The sequence below is a fragment of the Puma concolor genome, chromosome F2 (genome assembly GCF_028749965.1).
Source record: "Puma concolor isolate L17-30 chromosome F2, mPumCon1.1.hap2, whole genome shotgun sequence".
NCBI lineage: Eukaryota > Metazoa > Chordata > Mammalia > Carnivora > Felidae > Puma > Puma concolor.
In genome coordinates, this window is record NC_141684.1 from 74,318,296 (window position 1) to 74,330,717 (window position 12,422).

The window sequence follows — 12,422 nt, forward strand, 5'->3', positions numbered from 1 at the left end:
CAGAGAGCCCCTGCCTTAAAATGAGTGACTGCCAAACTTTGTTATTTATAGATGACGCTGCATTACCATAAATGACCCCCTTTCTTGATATATTCTTTATTTTTTTTTCTTAAAACTGTGATTTGGGAGAAATGTCACATTAGACAATTTATTACAACCTCCGGATAGATTAGGGAGGGGATCCGGGTGGTGGGGAGTGAAGCAGAGTTAGTATTCTGAAGTTTTCCTCTGCCTAAGAATATACGGAAGCCCTTCCCACCAGATCGTAGCTTTCAATCAAAGCAGTCATTTTAACAAAATACTTAAATGGCACTGTTTGGCTTTTCAGGAGCAGGGCAATAATTCCTGACAGCCTTCAGATATCAGCAGGGCTCTCCACTGATAGCAGACCAGACGCATGGTGGCAGCTAGCCAGCCGTGTGACTGGTGAGTCAATACACAAGTTTCTCTGGTCTCCACAGTCGGCGACGGTAAGGACATCAATTGTTAAGTTTGAGGACCAGATGATAACAAGGGGTTCTTCTGTATCAAACAGCTCTATGGCGAGGGTACGCTGAGAAACAAAAACTCACGCTGCGTTTGTCTGGGTATCTTGAAGCTCAGCCTTGGGCATTTAGATATTTTTCCTCCAGACTATACCACCTTTATTACACCATTTAAGATTATTTAGGGTTTGATTTGGAAAACAGTCCAGGTGACCATGAATAGAAATTTTCAAACGTCGTCAGACCTCAGTCAAAGTGGTCAGAACCCCACCTTTCTGTGATTTCCTTTCAACTCCGAAAGCAACGTAACATCCCTGTGAAACAAAAGCCCCGAGTGAAAAATTCTCTCTTTGGCACAGCTGAATACGCACCTCTACATATTTCTGGCACAATGGGATATGCTAATATTCTCCATATTAAAAAAGCTTAATGGGAACTACAAACAGTGAAACAAAGAAAGCCATCCAAAATGAAGGCTGCACACATCTTTGCAGAAACAATAGCACATTACTTCTGCGCCGACACCGGGAGAATCGCTCCCCCGTCCTCATTAAAGTGTGTTTCACTGAACTCTCCTCGATTGCTCATTATTCATGAGAGTCTGGACTCCATGCAAACAAAGTCACCGGGCTACGGAAACGCACCTCCAAAGCCACCTAAATTGAGGCAACATCGGACTTTCCAAAACAGAAGAGAACCAATAAGAATCATCCCCCGCTACCTGCACTCTTGAATCCAGGTAAAAACAATATTCCTTCGTGAACAGGGGAGCTGTTTACCAGCCAAGCCTTCTCCAGGAGAACACATTACAGTCTGGGAAAGCTGGAGCACGCGTGATATTAACAAAAGCAAGATCAAATTAAAACGGAGGACATGACGAACGCACTTCATTTCACGCATGGCCCTGTTTTTCCCTGCGAGATAAAGCCTCAAAGTAATTACCATGAACTGAAACTTCTCCAGTGATCTCCGGGAGCCGGCAGCCGGTGCCTCCGATGAACTACAACAAAGACGGACACCTTCTCTCCGGTGCCTTCCTCTTCCTTTACTGTCAGCAGCCAAGCACCTCCGCCGTCGCAAGAACACAGTAGAGTATCTCTGTATCTATGTCTCCAATGCAGCATAAAGAGTACTGTGGAAACCTATCAAACTGGCGAGCAGCAGGGCGAGCAACCAATGAGGAGAGGCTCATGCAGAATCCAGCACATGCTCTCTGAGGCGCAGGCTGTCACCAGCGCTTAGCAGGCTGCTAATCTAATTATAGCTAGTTTGCTAGCACAGAGCTCTTGGAGCAAAAGCACAGGAGCAAATTGCATTTTAATAAATTAAGCCCCACAGACAAAAATCATCTTGATTTCCTGTCATTTTGAAGATGGATGCATCACCTCATAAACGAGAAGTGTTTCTTACAAGTGCATGCCTGTGTGCTCTCCAGTCTGGAGAAACAAAGAGTGGTGAAATCGATGTGCCGTGCCACCAGCTTCCTTCAACTTCACAGAAGCCAGCAGGGAGAAATAATAAAATCGATACCGTGAGGATATTAAAATCCAAGTCCTCTAAAATCTGCGCCTCACTTTATTTACCCTGGGTTAGCAATTTGCCACTCATTTGTCCTAAAGTGCTAATTAATCTCTCAATATCATTAGAAATACCACGCACGTTTGTGTCCATCGGGGAAAAGGGCTACTCAAGGTGTCAAAAGTCATAATCTTGATTCTCCTGATGAATAATAATTCAGAGTTACAAGGGATGGAAAAGGATTATCAGAAGTCATTATAAAAGCAAAAATTAAATAAATTTGCCCACCTCACGCTTTAACGGTAGAATCAGTTCTAGAAGCCAAATCCTGTCAGGGATGGTTTGATGCAAACCTAAAGGGCATGCGTCTAAGTGGCAAACTGGCTGGGTTGAAGTTCTGGATCAGCTATTTCCTACCTTTGTGACTGGGCAAGGGACTGGATTTCTCTGTGTCTCAGAGGCAATAATGCGAGACACCTTGTAGGATTATTGTCAATGGGCTATTAGCACTTAGCACGGGGACTGGCACACAGTGAGTTCTCATCAAGCTATTATTAATAGCAGCAATCTTTTCACGACGTCCTATTACCTACCTTCTTTTCTAGTATCACACTACTCTAAAAAAGTATCTAACCACTTCTCCACTGTGGAATTTTGTCAAAAACACCATTTAGAATTAACAGTGACAAGCTAATGGCAGACTTGATTAATCAGAGAATCATTATTGTATTCACTCTAGTAACAAAAAAAAATATGACACCTCCTTCTTTTTGCCTACGTAATTGCTACAATTTCACTTGATTCTGTAAGAACCGATCTTAAAAGGACTTTTCAGGAAATTATGGGCATATAATTGTATTTCATTTACGACTTGCAATATGGATTATATGATATACATTTTGAAAGTGTTTTCTATGGAATATAAATTGGGGAAAGTTGGTAACGAGAAGTTTGATTAAATTTATTTTTTTTAATTTTTTTTTTAACATTTATTTATTTTTGAGACAGAGAGAGACAGAGCATGAACGGGGAAGGGTCAGAGACAGGGAGACACAGAATCTGAAACAGGCTCCAGGCTCTGAGCTGTCAGCACAGAGCCCGACGCGGGGCTCGAACTCACGGACCGCGAGATCGTGACCTGAGGTGAAGTCGGCCGCTTAACCGACTGAGCCACCCAGGCACCCCAGAAGTTTGACTGAATTTAAATTGACAAATTTATATGAGAAGGGGAGAGGAGAGAAGTCAGCGAGTCAAAGGCAACTTTTGTCCCTGCGGCCTACTTACACATTTGTTTTCCCTGAAAGTCATTTCTTTCTTGTATGTTCCACAAAATTAACAATCCCGGGGGGCGCCTGGGTGGCGCAGTCGGTTAAGCGTCCGACTTCAGCCAGGTCACGATCTCGCGGTCCGTGAGTTCGAGCCCCGCGTCGGGCTCTGGGCTGATGGCTCAGAGCCTGGAGCCTGTTTCCGATTCTGTGTCTCCCTCTCTCTCTGCCCCTCCCCCGTTCATGCTCTGTCTCTCTCTGTCCCAGAAATAAATAAACGTTGAAAAAAAAAAAAAATTAAAAAAAAAAAAAAAAAAAAAAAAAAAAAACAATCCCGGGATGATATTTATCAAATCTGTTAATCTGTTCAGTGTTCTTTCAGTAATTCCCAGAAACTGCTATGTTCTACCAGTTAAATTCTGATCCGACGATACTGGGCAAGCTTCTCATTTCTATAGTTTTTATTTTGCTCTGCTTTTTATTTGAAAACCTTGATAGAAAGCTGACATTCTCAAAAGGCACTATGATTTGCTCTAAGGAACCAAATATCCCCAGGGATTAATCAGTGGCCATAGAAAAGGAATCCTGCCTAAGGATCATTTTTCATCCACCAGTCTTTGTGTCCCACAACCTGTTTGGGAAATAAGCTAGTGAAAGGGACGACATGGCCCATAAACTCCAAAGGAGAGCACAGAAACTCATGGCCCATCAACTTAAGAATGAAAAAGGGCGTAGAAACGTACACACAGACACAAAGTCGGGGGAAACATGATGGAGACAACTCTGCTAAAGGAAAGTATTGCCACGTGCGTTACTTGGAAGCATCGACCACCGAATTATCAAAGCGCAATCAGCATCATCAGGAGCTAAAACTCCAAGAGGAATTGGCTTCAGTGATTTGGCCTAAGGCACAGCTCCCCAGAGGCTGCCAGGATACAGACTAGTAACACTTCCAGGCATTTATCTAGGAAACATCGAACAGCTCTGCCTTCCCCTTCATTTAACAGACTGCTAGCTCAAAAAAAGGCACTTTAAAAAGCTGTTTGATTAATTTCTCTCATGCCTGTTTTGTAGAAGCATTAAACAGACCCTTTCTGAGAGACGGAAGCGACTGTCCTTTCTTTGGTCTTATCTTTCCACATGTTTAGAACCAATATTTGTTTGAAACTGGGTAACAGTTCATTGGTCATCTTTCTTACTGCCACTCTGCTGGGCGAGCCTATATATTTGGTTTTGACCTCCGGAACGAGCACTTTTGTCTTTGAACTTTTGTCAACTCGTCCTTGATTCTGAAAAGCCATTCGCCCCCTCAACGAACAGTGCTTGGCACCTCCTGTGTGCAAAGACCTGCTGGACATCGACAACAGCGGCACAGGGAGGAGTCAGAGCGTTCAGATTCTTAATGGAGCTTCCATTCTAATGAGGGAGATGAACATCAAGCGATTCATTAACAAATGAGCAACCATGATGGCGGTAAACCCTTGGGAAGCGCTGTGGGGGGGGGCAGGGGGTGCTGTGAAAGCATGTAAGTGGGGGGTGGGGTGACCGGTCTGTGGCTGGAGTGTGGGTGAGGGCCAGGGGTGTGTCAAGGTCCTGGAGAGGCTGGTGGGACTGGAGGGCAAAGGAGGGACTTGGAGACACAGCCGGAAACAGCATCCACCAGAGAAGGAAGGAAGGGAGTTTGGTCCAAGCCTTCTGAAAATATGACTGCTGATTTCCTTTTCAGTTCTTTCTAGAGTAAGAGGTTCCCACAATCTTCTAGGTCAAAACTTTCGCTTGCCCTGCCCTGTACAAAGAACAGAAACGTGTGCATCTCACATGTGCCACACTGGGCAAGGAGGAGCAGTCACGCACCACGGGCATCAACCTCCCTGAACGGAATCCCTCAATTCTGTTTTGATTCTCTAACCTTGGAGAATGAAGAGAGGAAAGTGAAAGCGTCGAGACTTTCCATTAGGAAGTCTCTAACTTTCTGTTAGAGTTTTCTTCTTCCCTTGGGAAAGAAACCAGAGTTCCCATACTAAAAATGATTCTTTCTAAGCCTATGGCTCCTAGATAACTTTAGACTGATCCGAGGTGTCTCTAGTTTGGTTGTTTGTCAGACTCCAACTTGCCGCAAGGGGTCCAGGAAAGCTGCTTCTGCTCTGAGGAACCAGATCCGGTTCCACCGTGGGGAGGGCTGCTCATAAGCTGGGCCTCCATGGCCAAGGATTCTCCCACTTGGCTGAGCGGAGCCGCAGCTCAGCTCTCCCCTCCCGGCTCTGCCAAGGGAAGGAGCAAGGACCAGCGGCTGACTGGTGGTCCGAGATGTGCCACGGATCCCAGCCCACGTGGAGTACGGGCTGGCCAGTATCAGAACAGCCAGCCTGGGATGGCGTGGCCCTGACCAGCCGCGTTTCCATCATGGGGTTTCAAGCCGCCAACCACCATGCAGTCGCTGTGCGTGGGACTGGGCAGAGATGCTAACAATCAGCTCCCCCCAGACCCTATGAAGGGCTTTAGCATACCACCGACTCCCAACTCCAAGGGAAAGAGAAGCACGCCCAGGCTGTGAAAGCCTCCTCTGGCTACCAGGGATGGGACAGCTGATGGAACAGCATCTGAGTAGTCAGGAAGTATAGTGCTCTTTCCTTCTCTGTTCATAACACCCAAACACTGGCCTTCTTTTGTTCCTTCCTTCCTTCCTTCCTTCCTTCCTTCCTTCCTTCCCTCCTTCTCTTGCTTCCCTTCTTTCTTTCTTTTTAGAACGCAGCACATGGGTGCCTGAAGCAGGTGTAACATGGGCAGGCTGGGAAAGACCCAAACGGGCTGCTGGAAATTCCCCCACCCGTGCCAAAGACCAGGTGCGGTCCTCAGCACCCCCCTCTTCATTCGGATGCTTTGCACACTGCCCCGTGTGCCACAAAGTGACCCCGCGGTGCAAACAGGGCCTCCGACGTTCCTTCGTCCATCAACGCAGGATGCCGTCGTGTGAGTCGGCTCTCGGGGCCTCCTGGGAAGCTACCTGCTGAGGAAGATGATTATGTCTGGACGACCATCTTGCCAGCCCTCGTAAGCAGCCAGTGTGAGTCTTCTCAGTGCGGCTCGGTTTCCAATCCAGCCGTGCATCCTGTAAGGTCTTTTGTGCCATCGCCTTTGCTTGTCTTTCTTTTTCTCCGAACGATTCGTATTTTATAGTACCGGCGAAGACAGATGGGAAGGTAGGGGACAGTGAGACAGCTAAGGAGGTATGAATTTGTGGGGCGGCTAGCTCCAGAGAGACTCTGTCCTGGAGGCTGGCTGTGAATGGCTAGCTGTCGCTCGCAGAGTAAAGCCTTTCCGACATCCTCGCACTCTCGGCATCTATCCTGTCAACGAGGACCCAGGGCGGCCCAAACACCCTCGCGGAGGGACTTCACAGGATCCACAAGTGCATGGCTGGACAGCACCAGTCGGTAGTACTTGACCACAGCACTTGAACGGATTGTTTCCCAGGGGCCCCCTCTCCCCATTTCCTTGGCCCCGTTTCCTGCTGTATCCCTCTATAACAAACCTATGAGGCCCTGTCTGCTCTCAGCCTCTCTTCCAGTTTGCCACCCCAGCCCACCCAGCGGACCACCGAAGTTAAGGCTTTGGACTTTGACACGACTTAATCATAGGTCAACACTGCATGGGGATTAGCCCTATCATGCCGATTTAACCAAGAATGTAACTGGTTTCTCAGGCCCAGAGGTAAGAAGTCACTTGGGGGAAAAAGAGAACAAAGAATTCCTTAGGTATGGGACTAACCCTCAAAAAAGTTTCTACAGACAAAATTTACCTCTGCAATGTCCCATACCCTTTTGTACCGCACCCTGACCCCAAGGATGCCCAAGTACCAAGCGCCTACAACCATAGCAGGCCACGTAGGGCTGCCCAGCCCCCAAACCTCCTCGCGTTCTAAAACTAACCAGCCAGGACTTTGTCCTCCTACAGGAAAACGGGCCTCCTACGCCTGTTGTGCACAAGAAGTAACAAGTCTCCTGCCCTGGGGGTGAGCTCCTGCACCTGTTAAGAGGATGGTAACCTCAACATTCAGCGTGAATTAAGAAGAACCCACAGAGGTGCTTCCGCGCAGGTCCACGGGGTTAAGAAGAGAGCTGGGATACGGTAGTGCAAAAGGGGCTTTCCCCCCACCCCCCCAGACCTGAGAAACTAAACGATTAGGGTGACATAAGCAACTTTTGAAATTCCGATGCAAAAAGCACACTTCCGTGCCTAATGAACATCAGATTAAGAAAAATCGTCATAAGATGATTTCATTTTGCATCTAACTCACAAACACAACATTCTTAGGAAAGCATCTTTTCGATTCAGCTACTTCCTACAGCAGCCCATTTCCACCCAAATGATTGTTTCTTAATTATAAAGTCCAACAGTCAATTACAGGGAGTGTTAAAAGTATCTCAACGCACAGGAATTTAAGCATTGCATAATAACGCACAGGAATTTAAGCACTGCATAATAAAAGAACTTCTATATTCTCCAGAAACCAAAACTCCTACCTTCCTTTCACTTATATTTATATATGGTTACAAGTCAAACATGTTTTTTTTTTTCCAGCTGATGAGGCAGAACGCACGAGGACATTTCATGCGTGTGTAAGTACATGTTGGCATCAGAACACACATGCGGACAGCAGGGAGGCTTGCACGAATGGACATTCGAGCAATTAAAAATTAATATCACTAAGAAACTTTAACAATAACAACAACATAACCATGGTGGTGGAATAAGACATCAGTGACCTATACCTTAATGGGAATGATTTTAAATAACCGATAAGAGGGGCGTCTGGGCGGCTCAGTTGGTCAAGCGTCCAGCTCTTGGTTTTGGCTCAGGTCATGATCTCACAGTTCGTGGGTTCAAGCCCCGAGTTGGGCTCTGTGCTGACAGCACGGAGCCTGCCTGGGATTCTCTCTCCCTCTCTCTCTGCCCCTCCCCCACGTGTGCTTTTTCCTCTCTCTCTCTCTTTCTCTCTCAAAGTAAATAAATAAACTTAAAAAAAATAAATAAATAACCAGTAAGATTAATCCTCAGCATTCTGACTTGTAGCCTTTAAGAAATGTAAGTTTAGGACAAGGAAGAGAGGGTTATTTGAAAACCTAAAAATAGTAAGGAGACATTGCCTCAGTAGCTCAAGAAATGTATATTGGGCCCCTACTTATGTGATCATACCGTCTTCCTTGATGGAATTTACAGGTGAGGGAGGCAGTGAGCACCAGAGAGCTTGTTGGGAAGGAAGGGAAATCAGAAAGGGGAGCCACAAACTAGGACTTGCTCAGGAACTCCAATTTGTTCCTATTTTGCTCCTTTTCTCGCTAAAATCATGTTTGTTCTTATACACAAAAAATTAATTACCCCATGGGTATAATAATTAAATATTATTAAATAATCTTATATATATCTTATATATATAGTTATTATATATAATAACAATAACGTATAAACACACCACACATATCATGTATAATATATACACATAAATAATCTTATATAGAATAATATAATAAACTTTGAATTGGCTTGCAGTAATATTCCTAAGCGTATTACCTTTTCTTCTGTTCTCAAATCATACCATGGTTTATGGACACTGACAGGCATCTTCTTGGATGTGAAGGTGTTTACCTTATCAACAATCTCTGTTCTACCAAAGGGACTCAGGCTTGGACTCTTTCTCTACTGACCATCGATAATTCCTACACAACTTTAAATTACAATAAATGGACTAACGTCCTAAATCGTAGCTTTGACTCCTAAAGCGGCATGCCTAAGTATTTCAGTTAAATGAAGCTTCCTATAATTGTAAACAGTTCTGCATAGTATCAGCCCCCGTTCTTGAGGGCATCTCTACAATTACCGTCCAAAAATCAAGGCATATAATCTTGCATGACTGAAGCCTACTGCTATTTTAAGCAACAGCTTCAATGAATCACTTCAAGTATGTATCGCACGAAATGTTCATAATTATGTTTTAACGTTACTAACTTTGAAAGGTTACTTCATCCAAACAAGTATCATTTGTTATGAAATTCACCTGGGGTCTTTCTGAAACGTTTAAAGTTTCCTTTAAAGCCTAAGGATAGGTGTCTTGAAAGGGGTCCTATGAAAACTTTGGAAGTTATATCCTCCTGAATGATATTCTTTGGGGGAAATTATGTTGCTAGAATAACATCATCATGTACTTCTCACCTCCTATCCCATTACACTTTATACCAATCTACTCCTTTCCAGCTGGCCACCTTGGGTAAATTACTTAACTTCTCCATGCTTGAATGTTCTCATCTACAACATGAGGATGGCATTATGTGGATTAAGTGAGTTAATATATACAACAAGCATTTAGAGAGTACCCAGCATTTTGTAAACATTAAGTTCTCCACACTTGGCTGATGGCAAAATTAAACATCCAGGCCAAATGATATTCATGTTATTAGAGAAACCGACCCTCTCTTAGAAAAAGAAGTATATAATATAAATGCATAATATATACATAAGTATATAATATAAATACATCATGCCCTGCGTGCAACCCAGAGGGGAAATGTGATACTGTTAAGAGCTTGTTAGTGACATCGAGAAATCCTGGAACTTAAATGAGCATGGCTTTTTTTTTTTCCTGGGGGCAATGTGGGAAAATGTCTTGAAAATGTGACAAATGTGTATACCTTTACCCCTGGCCATTCACCATGGGGAAATCATCCTACAGACCATATGCAAAAATAAATTAGAAATAATTGAGGATATAGGAAAAAATGTATAGAGTGATGGTATTTGTCATATCACAGTATCCCTTAGAGAGCCAAAAGAGAAAGGAAATCCCATTCAACAATAGCCAATTGGTTACATACATTATGGGGTGTAAAATTAATGGAATATTATACTGAATTTAAAAAATTTTTCTACTGTGCTATCACTAACATAAATTATTTACTAAAGCTTTGTGTTTTTTTCCCACTCCCACCCAAGGAAAAGAAAAACCTAGGGTGGCCAGTGTTTAGTGAGTAGAGCCCCTGTAATGTCTCGGCCTGGAGATTCTTGTTGCCCCCCCTGCCCCGGTGGACAGATCTAGCCTACAGCCAGTCTGCAAGGTGCAACTCAGCCTTGCTAACCAGCAGGTGAGGAATCAGCCAGTAAGCAGCAGCCTCAGCAACCACGATTTTGATGAGCTAATTGTTCTCAGCCGTAAGTCAAACCATTAGAGTAGGAACCAAAAGTTCAGCCTGGATTGTCAGCCAATTTGCTGATGATTATTAGACATCAGGGCAAGCCTCTGCTGGCACTCACACAAGCCCTCATTGCTAAGTGCAGCTCAGATATTCCTTACCTTAGTTATTTGGATAATTCTCTCCTTTTATCTAAAAGCATTCTTACGTACTTGGAAGACGTGGCCAGGTTCAGACGTCTGGAAAGAAGCCAGTAAGTTTAAGTGCTGTAGAAAATGGAAAATAATTTCTTTGGATATAAAGTTAGAAACATTAGCATGCTTCAAGATCGACTGGGACCTTGGCAGGTGTCTGAAGCTTTATGGATTATTGCTACTACAGCGGGAATCAAGTTTAAAATAAGGTAAAGCGAAACAATCCCCTTTTAGCGTGTCTGCCTAGATACTGTTTTTACTTTCACAGTTTAAAAAATCTCGTGAGGGGGCGCCTGGGTGGCGCAGTCGGTTAAGCGTCCGACTTCAGCCAGGTCACGATCTCGCGGTCCGTGAGTTCGAGCCCCGCGTCAGGCTCTGGGCTGATGGCTCGGAGCCTGGAGCCGGTTTCCGATTCTGTGTCTCCCTCTCTCTCTGCCCCTCCCCCGTTCATGCTCTGTCTCTCTCTGTCTCAAAAATAAATAAACGTTGAAAAAAAAAAATTTAAAAAATCTCGTGAACCCTAGCTCAGTATCATTAATAGATAATGGTTCAATGGTTTTGTCAGAAAGACATTTCCATTTACACGTGTATATTTTAAAGATAATTTTATTACATCTAGGGACCAATTTTTTAAGTTCCACAATAGAAATTAATGTGCAAGTGGGATTTGTTTAAAAGAAACCTGCCTTGCAGCAACCTGAGCCCTATTCCATCTATATATACTATTAAGTGTGTAATTACCTGTAAAGTCAAGACTTTTTTTTTCCTGCTGAAAATAATCACCCCCAGTTTCTTTTTTGAGTGTTAAGTGGGTTTTTTTTAATGTTTATTTATTTTTGAGACAGAGAGAGACAGAGCGTGAGCAGGGGTGGGGCAGAGAGAGAGGGAGACACAGAATCCGAAGCGGGCTCCAGGCTCTGAGCTGTCAGCACAGAGCCCGACACGGGGCTCGAACTCACAAACCATGAGATCATGACCTGAGCCGAAGTCGGACACCCAACCCACTGAGCCACCCAGGCACCCCGAATGTTAAGTTTTTCATACACGGTGACCAGTTTCTGTATCTGGATTCCCTATATGTCTCCTGTTCCTACTTCCAAATGTACACATTCTTTCCATGTTTTCTTTTAGAGCAAAGAAGCAATTTTTCATTACATAGTTAAAGGCAGTGGCAATAATTAGGGAACCTTTTCCTTTAACTCATGTTCCGCTCCTGGAGCGTTTCACCACTCAGTGATTTTAAGGAGAAAAAAATAACGTGTCCCTCAAGAATGAATAAGTTATTTGACGAGAAAGAATCTTCTGAAACTATGAACATTTGACGACTTTCTAAACAAACAAGAAAATCTGTGTTACTTACTTAAGGTTCTTTCTTGGGTTGTCACTTTATGCTTTATGGACACAATAAAGGGGAAAGTTCCTCCTCCAAACATTACCGAAACAGTGTGTAAATCTGTGGCGATATCTGAAAATCATTTCTGCGGACGTGGGTTCTCTTTCTGTAGGGTATGTTTTCTAAGCACAGCGTCAGTATATCAGGAAGAACAAGCACAGGAAAAGATAAGCTTCACTGCATATTACTTTTATCGTGGGTATGTTATTAACTTTGAAACTGGAAGCGATGGGAAGGACATGAATTCACCTTCAGGAAACTTCCTCGCGTCTCTCTTCGGCTTTATTTTCAAAGTCAGATTACAAGCTAATTTAAATTTCAGGCAGTCAATTACATTCCTCTTGACTTGACTGCTCGTGATCTTTGCCAAATCAGCGCTCCAT

The 12,422-nt window shown here is 44.0% G+C and overlaps 1 protein-coding gene across 13 annotated transcripts in view; it reads right to left on the minus strand.

Annotated features, from left to right (window-relative positions):
- The window catches only part of FAM110B (family with sequence similarity 110 member B), a 147,267-nt gene that overhangs the window by 65,763 nt on the left and 69,082 nt on the right, over nt 1-12,422 (minus strand). For 5 of the 13 annotated variants that reach the window (XR_015246762.1, XR_015246761.1, XM_086695384.1 and 2 more), the window contains 2 exons: nt 10,614-10,691; nt 1,428-1,635 (listed from right to left, as the gene is read on the minus strand). The exons of 7 other annotated variants lie outside the window; for them this stretch is intronic. The gene's annotated coding sequence lies outside the window, so the exon portion shown is untranslated. The remainder of the gene's footprint in view (nt 1-1,427; nt 1,636-10,613; nt 10,692-12,422) is intronic. One more of the 13 variants, XR_015246763.1, reaches the window with a different exon arrangement.